The following is a 20,608-nucleotide window of genomic DNA, read 5'->3' as shown; positions in this document are numbered from 1 at the left end:
CCTAAGTCTACGGGATCTTCTCAACAATTCGGCCACAGACACAACTTCAGGAGACTGGCCCCGAAGTCTACGGGACTGTCTCGGTAATTCCGCCACAATTAAAGATTTTTAACTACAACACACGAAAACAAAGTAAAAATTTCAAATCAAACCACCTAAAGTCTTCTAAAGAAGCAAACAAATTTGAAGCACACGCCTAAATAATCTAGAGCGTCAAACCACACACAAACAGTAGTCTTCCGGACCAAAAGCGCTAGTTGGTGATTAGGCCCAACCTCGCAGGATTCAGTACAGAAATGGCGGGTGGAACAGTTACCCCGGCAACCTGCTTAATGAATAGACCGGCACAAGTTCCTCCACTTTAACCGTCTCGAAGTGAAGTGAACCCCCCGGAAAATCCAAGTGAGTATAACCGACGTCTGCTCCAGGTACAGTGGGACCTTCCCTCCACCGTCACCTCGGTAGAACCCTAAAGATTATGGTCACTAAAGTTACCAATCACAACAATTACACCTGGGGGAACAGTCTAAACTCCGACAGCACGCAAGGGCAGAGTAACAAGCTCCAATCCCCTTACCGGCTCCTTGACAACAATCCAAGGTTTACCGATAAGTGACCCCTGGCTCCTCGACAATGGTTAATCCGAGGTTTACCGTTTGTAATACGTACTGTCTGGCGTCGTTCCCAACGAGGGAGGAATGATCCCCTCACTGGTTCGGACACGAGCTCGTGCTTCTCCTTTAAGAGGAGCTTTCCCAGAGTATAACTGAAACAATTGGATTTAATCTACTCAAGATAAACTATCTGTTTGGTTTTGTAGTCTTGGAGAGTTAAGTACTCACCTACTCCAAGACCCTAGCCTAAGCTATGTTGGTGTTTCAGAGCCCTAGAAAAATAAAGATTACTAGATTGATTTTAATTTAAGCGTTACTTTTAAGGTTGTTTCTTAAGTCAAAAGGTGATGGAAGTGAAACCAGTGGTGTGTTGACTCGACTCGAAACCACTACAAAATGCACCTAGGATGATTTACCCACTACTTTACTTTTTCGATGAATTGCTTAACTAAAAAGTTGAGAGAATGCAATCTTTATAAAAGCAACTTCTTAATTGAAGACAATCAAAGAAACAATTCGTTTGTCTTTTCCAAGCATAAAAAACATGACCGCTCTTTACATGCACGAAAAAACTCTTTTTCTCTTTCAAAAACAAAAAGCTACTTGAAACAAGACTTTTAAAGAAGATGTTTTTGTATTTTTCTTTTAATAAAGCAAATAAATCTAATATAACCAAAAATCAATCTTAACAACTATTAAAATCTATGAAAATTCACTCACAAGCAAACTAAAAGGTAAATTTACTCTAAGCAATCTTAACGAGGCCAAAACTAACAATGATTATTCTAAGGTGTTTTACTTGATCACAATCAAATCAAGGACTAGCTTATTGCAGAACCAAAAACTAGTCAAAACAAAACTCTAATCTTTTTGTTCTTTTGTAAAATGGAAATCAACACTTTATAAACAAGTAATTCGAAATTTGACCCAAAACAACTTAAATGGCAAGCTGCTCACACAAGGAGACTTTACGACAGGCCCGACTTCTAAGAAGGCTGACTAACCAGAGAGATCTAAGGCTGGACAACTTTCTACCGTCAAAGTCACTACAGGACCTATGTAAAAATCAAACCCTAGGCCTAAACTTCGTTGAAATCCACTAAAACACTCAAAGCTCACAAAACAAGTTCAGGTGAAAATTCTTGACAGGGTACTAAAGGATCTGGGTAGAAAACACTAAGAAAAACCAAAATCTAAAAGCAATTAAAGCAAAAAATGGAATTTTCCTAAATTTTACAGGAAGACGCAGGCAACCCGTTGTCACAGGTGCGGCCCCGCTCTGTGCAAACGGCAACAGCGCGTCCAAAGACGCACTGTGCAGTACTCAGAGGGTGCGTCCTTCTGGAAAAGTTAAGAAAAACCAAACTAACTAAATCTAAAGCTAAGCCACCCAAATACTAATTCTCACAGTCAAAAACCAGAAAACAAAAATGATTTTCTCAGAGCAAAGTTCACACAAAGGAAAAGACTCTCTCATTAATGGATTCCCCAGTGGAGTCGCCAATTTGTCGCGGCGGAAAAAGTCGTTTGTGCGGACACAACTGACCTCCCTAGGAGTCTAAACTCTCTAGCGACAAACAAGACAAAATGGAGTGATCTTTCTCTAAATACACCTTTTAAAACATGAAAACTACAAGTGTTTAGGCTTACCTTATTCCAAAACGCGGTTGTTGTAGTCCGTCCTTGCCGATCCGGATGAGCTCCTCCTTCAAGTCAATTCCTGCAACCACAAACAATCAAACAATTACCAAGCACTTGCATTTCATATAATAAAACATATATTCAACATGCAGACCAAGGAACACATGAAATAACTCATTAACACAAGCTATTGAGAAAAATAAACCAGTTTGTATTAATAACGAAACAAAGAAACTCTTACAACCTGGCCTTGGTGTTGTGCAAGTTCCTCCCAGGGTCCATCAAGGGTTTTCCTCTACTTTGACAAAGCTCACCCACTTCCAAGTAGAATCAAGCAAAGACAATCTCTCCTCACAAGGTTCTAAATGGGAGTCCTAATTCCTGCAGCATTTACCCAAAGAAAATGTATAGCTCCAACCTCCCCTCCCTCTGGCTCAATGTCTTTATTTATAGTGCTGTAAAGAGGTTATTCAGGTCCACCATCAATGGGATAATCCCCCTCTTTGGGTGGGATAGCTCCCTTATTGATGGGATAAGTTCCCCCTTAATAGAGATACATGAACCAACTGGAGGCGCATCCAAATCATCAAACCGACCTCTAGAAAGTTCTAGAAGTAACCACAAGTAACTTTTTTAAGATGAAACTCGCGCATTTTGCCTTTTACAGAAGGACGCACCTGTCCCTTAACATACAGAGCGTCCAAGGACGCACCTTTTGTGAACATGGTCAGCGTCCCCGCAGGTAAGGCTAGAGAGAACCTGCGACCCCAGAGATAAACATATTTTTGACAAGACTTTCTCTCTTCTTTGAGTTTGAGATGGATAACAGAGGCATAAGACTTGCCTAAGAGGGTAGCATGACTGTTGATTTGAGCCATACTAACTGTAAGTAGTCAAGGTGACATTTTTTAGTGTAACAGATTGCCCCCTAAAGTGCGAAGCCTGGAATAGATTTAGGGTTTTGTAATTCTAGGAAGGGTGAAGCGCTTTATCATTTCAAGGATTGTCTTGTGGATGACCCGGTTGGAACCTGCAATTTTCAACACAAAATACATGGATAAGATTATATCATCACTGAGGTAGGCATTCCCATACTCAGATTCAAAACTTTAACTAATGGACTAACTATTCTGATACAGGAATGATCTTGCAGTACATCATTTTTTATAGACTTTTGTAGACACAGTATGGACGCAGCCATCTGTTTATGATTAGTCTACATAGATAATGAATACAAAACTCCTCGCAGCCTGGATGGTAGAAACTAGATCCAGGGTCTTCACTTCTACTTCCCGAATTGGTACGATTCTAGCCATGTGATTAAATGATTCGATGTCGAACATGTTAGAAACCACTTGATTACCAGTTGATGATGTAAACTGTTAACAAGCGTGAGAGAAACCACCAGTAATGTCAATGGTTCTCAAAGTACCAAGCACAACCCGTGAAATGTGAATAGATGTTTTGATGTCGAACACTTCACGGAATCCTTTGATCGAAAGTCAATGATGTAAACTGACGTCAAAGGCGAGAAACCTGCCATTGATGCATGCAGACTTCAAGGTACTGTCGATTCCTAAGTCATCTTTCTAGATAATGTGTCGATGTCGATAGAAAGCGACCCGTTGCAGGCAAGCCCGCAACACGAAATCATTGTTCAAGTTGAAGAAATGTTGCTGTAAGGACTGACTCAGGGATGGTCAAATGGATGACAAGTATTTTGCAGATGAAAGTTTTTGCTTGCAGACCTCTTGAACACATAACGACACGACAGATGGCTTGGTGACGAATAACTCAAAGTTAATCCATGAAACCCGGTTAAAGACTTTCAAAGTGGTTTGGTCAACTGTGAGGTAAAAGATTTCCCAACCCAGGTGAATGAAAAGTGTCGTGTTCAAGAGTGGTAATAAAGTTTCTTTTAAGACAAAAGGTGACAAACAGGTTCATTCTTCTCTCTTTTCCCCCACCATTTCTGGCAAGTACCTCTTTATTTTTAACAAGCTTGAGGAGGATAACATATGCTTGATTATAAGCTCATCCTTCGGACGAGTCCAACCTAGTTTAAATTCGAACCCTAGGAAGGAGTGGTTCGTTCCTGTTTGTAATTGAACAGGTCCTTTACTGTAAAAGTTTAACGAGTCCAGTATAGGAGAAACTCGGCGTTTTTCAATTTTAGAGAGTCTGAAAAAACAAAAGGAGACTCCACGTTGAACTTTTTCGTACATTTGTGTCCCTCAAGCCCGAAAAAGTATAAAATAATACCTGGGGGAACCGCTTGATCTTGCGACCAAGGAGTACTTTCATAATAGTGTCGTTGACCTGAAAAGTAAAAAGCGATCAAGGACACGTCGTTTTATTTCCTTATCGAGTTCGAAACGACAAAAACCCGGCAATCTTTTCCTGATTTTACGGTCAGAAAAGAGCTAAAAGGGGACCGTCTTTTAATTCCGTTTTAACGAGTGTAAAAGAAACGCTCGGCGATCTTTTCATGTTTTAGGAGTCAGAAAAGGGCTTAAAAGATGACTCTGATATTTTGTTTGTGAAAAAATTACAATTTCCCTCGAAATCCCTTTGTCCTGCACAAAAGCGACACATTACTCATACCTGTTTAAAATAGGCAAAAATACGTTCAAAAACATCTTTTCATGGTAAAAAATGAACTAATTCATCCAAAAAACCTATAAAAAGACCTTTTACCATGTCATTTTTACCGTTTGACTTTGGAGGTTGAAAAAGGAGCTTTTGACAAGAAACTTCCCGTGGTCGCTGCGGAAAATCTGACCGTCGGAATCGAACGCCGTCTCATCCAGGTATTTAACACATCCTACTCTGCATTTCTATCCGTTTAGAATCAATTTTTGGTCTTAGTTTCATTTTTTGGGGGGGTTTTGGTTTTGGAATGCGCCTCTCGGCGGACGCAGGTGCCCTTCGGGTGACCTGCGTCCCCCGACTTTTTCTCATACGGGAAAACGGTCGGAAGACGCAGCCCGCCTTCAGGCCAGCTGCGTCCGGGCGCCCTGTGCTACAAAGCCGGGGTGCGTCTTCCGAGAAGTGCGCATTTCAAAACCCCAACTCCCTCAAAAAACCACCAAAAATTCCCAAATCAATTTCTAATTGCTATTTTTGATATGCAGGGCATTAATCATGTTAGACTGGAGAGAAAGAGAGCATGTAGAGGAAGATGAAGCTGCAATAAATCACCAACCTTCCCTGGATGCCCTAAGAGCATGCGGATTATACAAATATTGGACCATACCGGGCATGAGGGGCCAGGTAAGATTCTTGGAATGGCTGGTTGAGCGATGGAACGTTCAAGAACAATGCTTTTACATAGGAGGGCACCAGCTCGAGATAGAGCCCTCGGATGTATACTTTCTCACTGGCTTGCCGAACAGAGGTGAGCAACTCAGTCTTGCGGGGACTAGGCCGGGTGGCCAATCCCTTGATAGTCTCCGCGAGGATTGGTGCACACGTGGGGCTCACCATTCAAAAGGCATAGAGATAAAACACATCACTCTACCGGAACTCAAAGTCATAGCGTTCACGGTTACCAGAATTTGCGGCGCGGCCGCTTTACACATTGCTTCCGGATCCCAAATGCGGATGGCAATTGACTGTTACCAAGGCACCATTTTCAACTGGTGTGAAGCTGTGTCGGCTCATATGAAGAGCCAACTGACCAAGGCAAAGAACGGACGACTAAAGACTTTTGGATATGGGCCTATAGTCGTGAGCTTTGCCTTGGAGAGAGTTCCAATGTTGATCCCTCAGCAACTCACTGTTGATATCTTGGGTCCTCGGCAGCCAAAGCTGATACGATGGGTTGCGGTGATGGCCCGGCATCCTGACGAGGGCGCGACAGTAGTTCGATTCTCAGATAGTTACTTTCACTGGTTAGAGGACCAGGTTTTTTCGATACAGGACTTTCCTTATGCCGGAATGGATTTCAGAGGTGATCCGGACATGGTTCTTCCACAGGGAGAACAATGGGACGACAGAGGTACTTTTATTTTCACAAGTTTTCTAATTATGTATTTTTTATTTTTCATATATATCGTCTCAAAACTAACAGTAAAATTTTCAAAATGCAGATGTTGGTCCACAGCGTCCAGCCAACCTCCGGCCTTTTGATAGACTACATCCAGCTGCACCGGTACCGGTCCCACAGGACGCGACAGCAGAAGTACTAGCTGAGTTGGAGCATGATCTAGAGCGTCTCACGGCAAATATACCTGAGACTACTATGGACGACATTCCTATCAGGCTTCAGCGCTTCGTAGTCGCGGTCCCTGGACCGTTTAGGAGATTTTTGCGTAAGGTAGCCCGCGCAGTGGTGTCATACAGAGAGCACCACCAGTGATTGACTAGTCACTTTTGTAGTCACATGTGACATTTTGACTTTTTGTACTATCATTTTGCCGATCATAAGGTGTTTTCAACCTATGATCGAAGACGATGTATATATTTTTTGACACACTTCTATCTATATATATCACTATTACCGGCTTATCTTGTTTAACATATGTGATGAAATGTTTTCAAATTTACTTGCATGATTATCGTAAATGTCTGTCCAACATTCGAGAAGCAATTGCATCTGCTAATGTATTCAAAGACCTTGGAATATGTTGATATTCAATGTAATCAAATTCACGTTCCAAGAGACGCACTCTCAAAAACAACCTTAATAACACAGGATTCCTAATGGCATAAACTCTATTAAGCTGTAATACAACAAGTTCAGAATCTAACCTCACTGTCAAACGTCGAATTCCAAATGAAATAGATTCGGATAATAATTCAATCACTACACTGTATTCTGCAATGTTGTTCGTTGTTTGACCGAGGCTTACCCCATGCATAGAAACTAACTCGTCAGAGGGCGAATAGATAACCCAAGCTGCAGAAGAGATGTTCTGTGTACTACGACAAGCACCATCAGCAAATCCAATGTATGTTTGGAGAGGCGTCGACATCTGCAATATCAAGAGTAAAACCAAGATAAGCCAGAATAACGACGAAAAACCACACTCTCTAAGCTAAGCACACTGACTAAACTAACACACTTGCTAGCTAGAAAGAAAATCTAACCTATCTAAAAATTTCTCCATTCCCTTCATTTAAGCATAATACCTCTTTAGGTAAAGTCCATTTCTGGGTTTACCCAAAGAGTCCCCATCAAAGTCAACTAACTCATAAGCCCCTTTTGCTAGCTTTCGCTTTACAATGTAGGGCCCATGCCACATGGGAACGAATTTTCCGGCACCTAGCTTATCGTTAGCTTGATCATATAATAGTACTAGGTCTCCTTCCGAAAAACTTCGAGGGGTTACATTTCTATCATACTGAGCTTTCATTCGTTTCGCGTGAGTCTCGATTGCCAATGTAGCGTCACGTCGAGTCTCATCTAATTTAGCCAAGTACAATAAACGTGTCTCCTCTTCGGAAGTAGCTGGAAGTAATTCGACAGCCATTTGAAGTGATGGGATTTCGCATTCAATGGGTAACACAGCTTCTAAGCCATAAACTAGCTGGAAAGGAGTGAACCCTGTTGAATTTTTCACTGAGGTTCGGTATGCCCATAGCGCTGAAAATAACATGTTGTGCCAATTCGACCAATGAAATCCAATGGTTCGTCGGATCATGGTAACTAGAACTTTGTTGATAGACTCAACCAAACCGTTGGCTTGCGGATAATAAGGAGTAGAGCTATCGTGGCGCAAACCAAGCTGGCTTGTAAGCTCAGTCATCATGACATTTCGAAAATGGCTCCCATGGTCAGTAATGATTGCTTGTGGGACACCAAACCTAGTTATGATATGATTGAATACGAAAACTGCAGCTGTTTTGCCGCTTGCGTCGAATGTAGGCATCGCCTCGGCCCACTTAGTAAAATAATCAACCGCAAGGATGATATACGCATGCCCCCCGGCCGAGTGAGGGTTACAAGTAATAAAGTCGATACCCCATTTGGCGAATGGACCAACGGCAATTATAGGGTGGAGAGGAGCAGGTGGAGCGCGCATCTTGCGATCAAACACTTGACAGTTGTGGCACTTCCTGACTGCAATGATACAATCTTTAAACATAGACGGCCAGAAATAACCAGCGCGCAACACCTTCTGAGCTGTGGCATACCCAGACATATGACCGCCACATGCTCCAGAGTGACAGTCATTCAAAACCCTCTCAGCCTCTTCGTGAGTTAAACAACGTCGAAAAACTAAGTCTGCCCCCCGGCGATAAAGTGTATCTCCAATAATTTTGTATGGCTGGGATTGAAACCGAATTTTTCGACGTTCCGCTTTGGATGCTTCAGGCCGAAAGGTTTGGGTTTGGAGATAAATGATTATATCCCCGTACCACGGATCTATAGTACTGATAAGAAACAAAGATTCGTCCGCAATGGACTCCTCTGCCACAGTCTCTGTGTCAGCACTCGGGAAATCACACATCAATTCCGCAAAAACTAAGGATTTCTTAGACTTAGACTTCTCGAACTCCAAGTCGAACTCTTGCAGGATAACAATCCATTTAGAGTACTTGCCCCCTAGCAGTTGTTTTGTCAAAATATAGATCATAGGGTTGCAATCCGAAATAACTGTAGTTTTGCGGAGAAGAATGTAGTGACGGAAACGCTGGACAGCTTGAACGGCTGCCAGGGCCAATTTCTCCACATGCGAATATTTTAGCTCAGTTGGATACAAGGTCCTACTAAGATAATATATCACATGCTCCGCTCCGAATTCATCTTCTTGAACTAACACCATTCCAATGGTGGAATGCGAAGCTGCGAGGTATAAGAAGTAGTTTTGGTTGTAGTTGGGAGGATGCAATAACGGTGCATGGGTCAACGCGTGTTTAAGTGCATCAAAAGATTGTTGGGCAATCTCGTCCCAAAAGAATTGTGCGTTCTGTTTCAACAACCGTGTAAAACCTTTAGTGACCTCGGCGTAGTTTGGGATGAATCGGCGTAAAAAGTTCGCTTTCCCTTGCAAACTTTGGAGTTGGTGCAAACTTGAAGGAGGAGGCAATTTGATGATAGCCTCGACTTTCGAGGGATCGACGCAAATGCCGGCTTTTGAAACAACAAATCCCAGCAATCGACCTGTTTCTATACAGAAAACACACTTGTGGGGATTCAACCGAATTCGATAATGCCTACACCTCATAAAGATTGCTCGTAGGTGGACAAGGTGATCAGCTCGATGTAAAGAATGAGCAGGCAAATCATCGAGATAGGGTTGCACAATGTGCTTAATATCATGAAATGCATACGACATCGCCCGTTGAAAAGTGGCCCCGGCATTCTTAAGCCCAAAAGGTAACTTGCAATAAGCAAATGTCCCCCATGGACAATTAAATGCCGTTTTTGGTTGGTCGGCAGGTAGAATATTGATTTGATTATAGCCCGAAAAACCATCCATGAAGGAAAACATTTCACTTCCGGCACAATCATCAATAGTTTGATCGATATAAGGCGTAGGATAGTTGTCTTTTGGACAAGCTCGATTTATATCCCTATAGTCGATACAGATTCTTATTGTTCCTTGTTTCTTGTTGACCGGAACAATATTCGATACCCAATCCGTTAACTGGATCGGATAAATGAAACCTGCTTTCAACAGCTTTTCGACTTCTGCTTTAATCGCAGCCGCTTTTCGAGGGTGAATTTGACGCAACCGTTGCCGGATGGGTTTAGCATCCGGGTAGGTCTTTATTTCATGAATAACAATGGCAGGATCAATTCTCGGCATTTCCTCGTAAGACCAGGCAAACACGTCGCGGAATTCTTGGAATAGGGCCTTGTAAGTTTGGATTTCTTCTTCAGTACATGCGGCACCTATATGAATGTTTTCCTCGATTCCGGGCTTCACTGAAATATCAATGGGAATAGTACGAGAAATATTCCCTAAATTCAACTCTGAATCAGAATGTTTCGTTGGATCCTGAGCGTCTTTGACATATTCAGCGGTAAAGATAGATGAAAAATCATTTTCAAATGCATCATCCTTAGGTAAAAACGAAGATCTGTGATGGAGATCTTCCCATGGTAGATCGTCTACACTTAGGATTTCGCGAAGTTGTTCGTCAGATGACACGACTTCGGGAAACGTTATCCGTTCTAAGGGTGAGGTGAAAAGTGACTCTTCACTGACCACATTCATTTGGTCGACTTCGGTTGAATGAAAGTCAGTAAAAGACATGAGAGCTTCATAAGCAATTTCATATGGACTCAAAGGCATAACATCACCGAGTGAGTCTATCTCAGAGTCAGATGGGACGAACCAAGGATCGTCATAAATAATGTTTTCTGATGTAATCATATGAATGGTTGCAAACGAAGGATCTGCGCTGACTGGAGGGAGAGGAAAAGTTCCCAGTAAACCGGAATCCTTAACTAAACCTACACCAACGTCCCTATAAGGGATTGTTGTTTTACCAACATGCTGGATACTCTCTGAAGAGGCTGGGTCGGATGAAAAGTATGTCAGCTGATCAATAGTCACGATCTTACCGTTATGTGGAAACTTAATTACTCTGAAGACTGATGAAATGACCGCTGTCATAGCATATGACCAACTTCGACCCAAAAGAAGGTTGTAGTCTAGAGGGGCATCAACCACTTCCACATCCAGACTAACGGTTTTACCTTCAACCCCTATAGGCAATTCTTGTAGAATACCAAACGGACGGAACCCACGGCCATCAAAGGCCTTAAGGATGGTGGGGGATTGGTTCAACGAAGGAGAACCAAGCGATCTCCAACATTGAATTGACATAATACACGTAGAAGCTCCCTCATCAATCACAGTCCGATGAATAGGCCTGTTTTTCATATTTGAGGGTATTTGGTAGTGATGCATATTTACATGTTCGAAAGGAGAAAAGAACCAAGTTGGATAGTAAATATGAAAGGTGCATGTTTATTGGGTATAAGGATGGCTTAAAATATTATAAGATTTTGAACCCATAAACAAGGAAGGTTGTGTACAACTAAAATGTGGTGTTTAGAGAGGTGAAATATGTTATTAAACATGAAGTCCTACCAAAGGAATGTGAGAAGATAGAGTTTGAGACAAAGGAGGAAGAATCTGACTCTACAACAAAACAGGAATCAGAAGATGAAGAGCCATAAACTCTAGTTGTGAGAAGATTAGTTCGAGAAAGAAGGTAGCCAGAAAGGTATAGTCCATCTTCTTTCTGTTCAATTTTTTTATTTATCTGTTATTGATGATGATCCCATAACTAACAAGGAAGCAGTAGATTCAGAGGATGAAAACTCTAGAAAGAGGCCATGGTTGATGAAATGACATCTTTGCACAAAAATGAGGTTTGGAATTTGGTGGAGTTGTCAGCTGGAAGGAAACCCATTAGCAACAAATGGGTGTTTAAGAAGAAGATGAATGCATAAGGAAAGGTGGAGAAATACAAAGCTAGGTTGATAGCAAAAGGTTATTCCCAGGTGCTGTTGCCAAGGTAGCTTCTATTAGATTAATTTTATTTGTTGCTGCTTCTTTTGATTTTGAGGTAGAATAGATGGATGTGAAGACAACATTTCTTCATGGGGATTTTGAAGAAGAGATATACATGAAGAAACCTGAAGGATTTGCGGTGAAGGGTAAGAAAGAACTAGTATGCAGGTTAAAAAAGTCCCTGTATGGGTTAAAACAATCACCAAGGATGTGGTATCAAAAATTTGATACATTTATACGGGGACTTGGCTTCACCAAAAGAAAAGCAGATCACTTTGTGTATTTTAAATTAATTGGTGACCATCTTATTTATTTGGTCTTATATGTGGATGATATGTTGCTAATTGGAAATGACAAAGAAATTATCTAGGATCTGAAGACCCAATTGTCCTCCAAATTAGACATGAAGGATCTCGGTGCTAAAAACTATATTTTTGGCATGGAAATTAAACAAGATCGGGCAAAGAGGAAGCTCTGGTTAAACTAGAGGAAGTATGTCGAGACAATACTACAAAGGTTTAATATGCAGGATAGTAAACCAACGAAGGTTCCTATTCTTGTAGGTGTAAATTTATCTGCTGAACAATGTCCCAAGACAAAAGAAGAGGAATAGGACATGTCCTGTGTTCCATACGCAAGTGAAGTCAATAGCCTGATGTATGGAATGGTATGTACTAGACCAGACATTTCATATGCAGTGGGAGTATTGAGCATGTTTATGTCAAAACCAGGAAAGGAGCATTGGACATTAGTGAAGCGGGTTTTTAGGTATTTGCGTGGCACTAGTGATTATGGTTTGTGCTACCAAGGTAGACCAGGATTGGAAAAAAATTTGGACATCCATGGCTTTGTTGATGCAGATTGGGCTAGAGATATGGATTAGAGAAGATCTACAAGTGGGTATGTGTTTAACCTATTTAGAGGTGCAGTCAGTTGGATGAGGAAGAGGCATTATGTATTGGAACTTTTAACTACAGAGGTAGAATACATGATAGCCACTCATGCAATCAAAGAAGAATTTTGGTTGCTGAGATTGTGTTCAAGTATGGGGTTAGTACAAAGAGCTATAAGGATAGATTGTGATAGCCAAAGTGTAATTTTCTTGGCAAATAACCCTTCTTATCATTCAAAGACAAAGCACATTGATGTTTAGTATCAATTTGTGAGGGATATGGTTGAGGACAAAAAGGTGTTGCTCGTAAAGGTGAACACTTTGAAGAATACTGCAGATGCATTAACGAAGTCTATGAGTACTAAGAATTTTTATAGGTGTAGAGAAACAATGGGCATTACATGGTTGGACCAATGGCTAAGCTCTCTTGTGGCCCCTGGTGTGGAAAATAAAAATAAAAAACAAGTGGGAGAATGTTGGGTGTGTGTTATATTCTTTCCATGACTAGCCCCTCTATGGGGTCTGGAGCAATGCCCTTAGATTTTTTTTTTGGACCCTATATTAGGTGGGCAGACCTACCTATGGTTTTGTGCATGGGTTTTTCACATGGTTTTGGGCATGATGGTTTTCTGGCCATGGTATCTTGTAGATCCAGTGAAGGGAACCATCGTTATGTTCTAATCCAGGGTTAATGGATTGGGGTTTATGGATGCTTCAACATGTATATATGTATTGTAACATTGAAAGGAATATAATGAAAAATAAATCTGGTAGTCCCAGTTTTGGGATCCAGGGGAAATATCTGGGTATTTGTTTTATATTCTTGCCATTGTATATTTCCTGTTTTTAAGAATTGGTTTATAGGTAATTTCTGTACAGGGTTAAAACCTACACCTTCTTTAATTAAAAGAACACCAATTACATTTCCTAAGGAATCACATTCCATTCCTTGACGGCTTTAATTTTGTTAGGGTCTACCTTAACACCCTCATGAGATACAATATGACCCAAATATTCCACCTCCTATACCCCAAACTGTAATAACCTCGGGTTAAAAATCCATGTAATAAAGTTAATAAAGGAAAAAAAATAAGACCAAGGTCATGAGACACGTATTCCAAACTGAATGGTGGGAAAAATATCCTAATGGGTGTTCACTTTGATTTATTAAAGGCTATGGAAATTGGCAAAGGCATTGACAAAGGAAAAGAGGCATTAATTGACATTTATTTACAAAAATAATGGAAATTGGGAGAAAACAAAGGTGAAAGGTCACATATTTTCATGAGGAGGAAAAAAGAAGGAAATGAAGAAAATAGAGGCCTCAATGATAAAAAGGATTATGAGGACCTATTCATGGCTTTTTCTAGTTCACTTATGACTCTCTCTTTTATTCTCTCACTCTTTCATACTCTTGGACACTTAGAGTATTCTTGGAGCTCTTTGGCATACATTGGATTTGGATAAAGAAGGAAAAGGAAAGTAGGAAAGTGCAAGGGGACAATGGGATCAACAACTACACCTGGATTGCTTTGCATGTATCGAGTTGCATGTATGGTTTCCTTGCTAGTTTTGGCATGCATGGTACGTGCATGTGGTTTCTTGGTTATGAGCTATCATTGGCATGGAGGATTTTCTGGATTGATAGTGGTTTTTCCTAGCCTTTCCATTTCCTGGATAACCATGGTGTTGTGGGTTTTACCTTTGTTTTTCTGATTGGTTCTCATATTCCTTATGGTTGTGGGTTGAGTTATTAGTTCCTGGAGCCTTGGTTGGAAAAACACTCTAGAAGCACTGTAATAGCTTGGGTTGAGTTACTAGTCCTGGAATCCTTGGTTGGAAAAATGATCTGGAGCCCTTGGTGGGTTGAGTTACTCTTCTGGAATCCTTGGTTGGAAAATCTCTCTGGAGCTTGACGACAGTTGTGGGTTGAGTTACTAGTTGTGGAAGTTGGATTGGAAAAAATGATCTCGAGTCCTAGGCAACTAAGGTAGAGAATGATGTGGTGATGGTTAGTGATGTACGACCATGAGGTGGAATCACTGGTTGAGAGTTGAGGTGTTCTATCCTATGGGAACCTTGGTTTGGTTTTCTTGGTTTATTCCATGAGATCCCACATTCATGCTTGGAATATGGCATGGGGGTGATTAGTTGAAATAAATATTTGGTTCAGCCCAATCTATGGTTGGGTGGTACGTGGAAGCCCCTAACTTGGTTGGATTTTGCATATGTTAATAAGAGCTCTTTCCTCTTGTACTTCATGAGTAAATGTATGTGTTATTATGTGGCTTTGATGGTTTTTCTATCATTGTTAATCTTTCGGCTATATGTTGGTTATAAGAATGGGTTTATGACAAACTTTAGTTATGGCTCTCATCATGTTTTGTTTAGAAAATGAATGGTTAGTGAGTGAATAATAGATGATATTAGAACTATGGTGAGGAGGCATGAAACCTTCTTGACAATATTTAGATAAGTATGAGCTCCCAATGTTCATATGTGTGTTTATGACATGTAGATTTCATGTTCATCATGTGTTTGATGAAATGTTAGTCATGGTTAGGCCTGGTTAGGTCAAAATATTGTCTAAGTTTTGTATGGAAGGCTTTATCCTTGTTTCATTTATCATTTTTGAGAGTTTCATTAAGTTCTGGGCAGTGGTTTAGAGACTAGCCCTGGAAATGTGCCTTAGATCTCACGGTTACAGGCATAGGACTGAGTTAAAAATATTGTAATCACTACCTTGTAGGATTGTTCATGTGAATGGAGGGTTACAGTCTAATTCCAACAATACTATGCCAACGTCTAGGGGTCCATGCCACAAAAATAAAGTTTAACTCAGGGTCTGGGCACATTGAAGGGTGTTTTATCCCTTGGGGGTCTTGTAGCACCTGAGGGAGTTTAGTAAGGTTTTGGTTTTGTGGATTCCACTTCCTTAAGGTGATATAGGAGGTTGAATCATATCATAGTAACTCTTCATCACATATTTACCTTGGTGGATCAGTAATCTTGGGTGAGTGTGGGAGGAGGGTGTTACACAAATAAACATTTGGAGGGTTTTGCATACAATTATTTCTGCTCCAATAGATTGAGAACCCTATCAACATGTTGAACACGATCCTTCCAAGAATTGTTGTAGATTAATATACCATAAAAAAATTACCAACACAAATTTTCTAAGGTATGGTTTGAAAATGGAATTGATCAAACCTTGAAATTTGGAAGGTGCATTAGTAAGGCCAAATGGCATGAACAAAAAATCATAATAACCTTCATGACTTCTGAATGTTGTTTTTAGAATTTCTTTAGTCTTCATTCTAATTTGATGATATCTTGAACGAAGATCCAACTTGGTGAAGTAAATTGTTCCATGTAATTCATCCAACAATTCATCAATGACAGGAATGGGAAACTTATCTTTAATAGTGAGCTTGTTGAGCTCCCTATAATCCAGACACAAGGACTGGAGTAGAGAAAGAACTTTCACTAGGTTGAATTATACCAGCCTCTAACATTTCTGCAACCATGTGTTCAATTTCACTCTTTTGGGCATATGGATATCTATAAGGTCTAATGTTTGGAGGAACATTTCCTAGAATCAAGTGAATAGCATGATCGTGATCATGAATAGGTGGGAGACCTTTGAGAGTCTCAAATACCTTGGAATGATTGTCCAAGGCTCTTTGGAGACCTAGAGAAATGGATGATTTCTATGTTTGAATATCTAGTGATCATAATTGTGCAATTATGCCTCGTTATTATTTCTTCAAAAGTTTTTTCATGCCATTAGATTTGATTACCTTCCCTAGTTTCCCTGCGATACCCCTTAATTCAATTTCCTTTCCTTCCTGGAAAAAATTCAAGAAAAGTTATTGAAAATTAAAAGCTATCATCCCCAAAGATTGTAACCATTGAATTGTTAATACAACATCAACACCACGCATTGGAATGGAAAGCATTGGAATATTAAATACATATTCCCCCATGGTTAGCTTGATATTATGGCACTTACCTGAGCGATTTATAGTTCCTCCATTTGAAACCATCACTTGACACTCTGGTGTTGGATATAGAAAGCAGTTAAATTCCTTGGCTATATTACCATGAATAAAGTTATGGGTACTACCCAAATCAATCAACAATATTACCTTTTTTTCTTGATATATCCTTCTATCTATGTTTGAATATTTAGTGAACATAATTGTGCAATTACGCCTCATTGTTATTTCTTCAAAAATTTTGTCATGCCATTAGAGTTGATTACCTTCCCTAGTTTCCCTGCGATACCCCTTAGGAGTTTGAGGAGTGGTAATTCTTTCCAATGCATTACAAGATATGGCCAGATTCATTTATTCTTTCTCTGGGGTTGGTTCCTAGTGTATATCCTCTTCTTTTTATATTTCTTGTTCCTTTTCTTCCTCCTCTTCAAAATATTGTAAACTAATTTCTTCTTAGCACACTTATGACCTTTTTTGTATTTGCTATCATAACTATAAAAAATCCCTTTTGCTCTTTTTTCCTCCAGTTGTTGTGGTGCGAACCTAGTAGGTTGTGGGAGGCTAGGAATATCAACACTTCTATCTTTATAGATGTGAATGGTAGACTTGTTTCCATAATTTTTCTTTCAACTTTTCTGGCAACTCTGAATTCCTTCTCCAATGAATTAGGTTCCCAAAGGTGAACCTCATGTTGGATGTTATCCTTTAAATTTCCTATGAAAAAATCAATCATAAGATCCGTTGAAATATTAGCTACCTTGATATTCAATATTTAGGAGTCCTCAATGTGCTCCGACATTTAACCCTTTTGTTTGAGATTTATCAACTGGCTAAAGAAGTTGTTGCTATTTATATCCTCATAATTTGCTATCAATTCCTCCGTAAAAATTAACCAAGTGAAAAGTGATTTACGAGAACAAATCCATCGATACCACACAAACTGATTGGATTCTAAATATAAAGATGCAATGCATACCTTTTTCGTGTGTTGCACATCATGTAGATCAAATAATTTATCAATTTGTAGTACCCATGTTACCAGATCCTTGCCATCAAACTTACTTATATCGATCTTTAGAATGTGGTTAGTCTTCAACCCACTGTTGGAATCTCTAAAATCATAATTCATATTCCTTTTGTCCTCATATTTATTTTCATGTAATACATTGTTACCACTAGGAAGCATTTCTTGCAACTACTTTGTCAAACCTTCCGTCGATCCTTCTACCTTGACATTCATCATTGCTTCCATATCTACTTTTAAACCATCCATATTGGCTTCCAGTTCATTTTTGGTTACTCTTCGAGAGAGCAAAATTTATCGCACTTGGTCTTATAATTTTGAGATATCATGTTGCATTTCTTCCTCTTCTTCATATGTCAGAGTAGAGATTTTTGATGTCTCATTGGGTGTATCCTTTTTTTTGTTGTGGGGAATATTGGAACCAATTAATGATTTCTATGCTTCAATATGCCCTTTGAATCACTTCAAACTGATTTTTCAAACAAAAATTATGCAATTTTAAAAAAAAATACACACCTTTTTCTTGTTTTTAGGAGCTCAATATTGAAACCATTGTATCTATAATTTGGCTCTCCATGGTCTAAAATTTCATTCTATGGTATCCCTCTAAGTCTTCTTTCCAACACCACAAGTCAAACCAATATGGGATTCTTCAAGGGAAATTTATGCCAATTCTCCCAAGATGGCCTAATTATGGACTTATTTGGTAGAGCGAACTTTTACAGGAACCCACATGTCACTATTTTAACTGTTAGTCGTGAAATTGATAGACAAAAAACTACAATCTGTGCAATTTCAATCACTTTTTACAAAATTCAATTCCGATGCATGAAGTGAAAGTTATGATGATTTCCTTCACAATGCTTGTTTGAGACTGAATTCTCGAGCATGCGGAACCCATAACTTCCTTGAACCATATCTCTGAAATTATACCAAACCAAGATCTAAAGTGTTTATACAATGTTGATCAAGATTTTGAATCTACATAGTCAAAATTTAAGCTTTTGAAGCCACACAGAAAAATAACATTGTAGTGAAAGTTCCATGATGACCTATTTGAAGCAACAAAACCCTAGGATCCAAAGCTTTGATACCAAATTTTATTAATCCAGGTGGCTCCATACACACTCAGTGATCAAAGAAGGATAAAAAAATAAAAGTCTTCAAAATGTAGCGAAACCAGGACCAAGTCATAGAGCTTAGAGAGAGCTTTTCGACAACACAAATAGCACCTCAATCTGAGTATGTATGATCAACTTATTGCAATTTAAAGTTTGACAAGGCAGGGAAAAAGAGGGGCCCAAATTGTGCCACATGGCATCCCAATGAACAGGTGGGATCCACAAAGTTATGTGGTGGAAAACTAGCCACTCAGTCTTTGACACTTGGCACCTAGACATTGGCTCCTTATTCTTGCAAAGAGACAAAATAAATATTGCTAAAATACCAAATAAAATAAAAAATATATATATATTATAAAATATATAAAAAACAAAACCATATAAAAATATGGTTATATTAAAATGGCATGTGGTTTTTTTCAAAATATATACAAACCAATGAATATTTGAAGGGAGGCTTATAAAAGACATATGGTTAAAAGAACAACGATATGGCCTATGTTTCAACTTCAAAACAAAGCTATATATAACCAACAGAGGATTATTAAAAGTAAGCTAATACATGTGGTGGGGTTGGCTATTATAAAACATCAACCAAAATGACATGTCACCATATATGGGGGGCTGACGGGATTCAAACTCGCACTGACCATCCGGCCCGCCCTAAGCAGCGACCCCATACCCAAATTTAGCACATATGCTCCAAACAAAACAAAAAAATGCTACCAAACCAAAACCGTGCCAACAAAAATATTGCCAAGTTAGGATTTGAACACATAACTGCCGATAGTAAACAACTTAACCACATTTTACCAATTGCGTGCCCAATGGGTACCACTCTGACATGTCCACCCAAAAATGAATATAAAACCCAAGTTTTTCCATTTGACAGGGAAGGTGGAGGTGGGCACGCAAGATGAGGTCATATGGAACCCTAACATAGGCACGTAGAACGAGGCATGGAATTGTGACATAGGGAATCTTGAGGAATCTAAAAGATTCCCTTGGAGGCTAATTTTTTATAGAGGCAGAATGATGCTAACTTTATTGTCATTTTTCTTAGAATTTTGTAAGGATCACAATGGTGTAATCAAATTTGTCATCTAAGCAAAAGATATTTAGTCAACTTGCAGAGAGGAATCTTTTTGGAATCATGGGTAATCTAAAAGAATCCCTTGGGGCCAATTTTTCACAATGACAAAATCATGTCAACTTTATACTCGAACAAACCAAAATTTTTCCAGGAGTTTGATGGCATGATTGATTTTTGGATCTGAGCAACGGATCTTCAGTCAGCTTGTAGAGAGGAATATCTGTGGAATCATGAGGAATCCAAAAGATTCTCCAAGGGCTGAATTTTGATAGTTTCAGAACCAGGAAAAATTTATACTCATTTTACTCAGTTTGTCACAAGTAGTGCTATGGTGAAATAATATTTTTCATTCGAGTAGCCGAATTCTAGTTGACTAGCGAGAAGGAATCTTTGGGGAATCCTTGAGATTCTTTGACGGTCTATATTTTGACGGTGTCTGAAAGGGGTAGAGTTTACAGTCATTCAATATGATTTCATGCCACAAATTCAATGGTGCAACCCATTTCTTTAGCAGAGTTTTGCATTTTCAAACCATCCCCCAGAAGTGGAGGTATATGATGTAGTGGTGCCATGTCTTTCTTTTGATTTGCTGAGATGATGATTTTGATGATGAGATCCTTGTTACCATTCTATTGGAGGATAATTTCATGCCACTTAATGTGAGAATTAGATATCTTGCCATGCTAACAAAGGGGCCATATGAGTGAGATCTCCTATAGGAGAAAGTCTCATGGAGAGACATGCCACTC

Source organism: Pinus tabuliformis, chromosome Q, assembly GCF_031772625.1.
Source record: "Pinus tabuliformis cultivar Carrire ecotype Pingquan chromosome Q, CPIR1, whole genome shotgun sequence".
Taxonomy (NCBI): Eukaryota; Viridiplantae; Streptophyta; class Pinopsida; order Pinales; family Pinaceae; genus Pinus; species Pinus tabuliformis.
The sequence above is the reverse complement of the archived record's forward strand: the minus strand, read 5'-3'. Positions refer to the sequence as shown.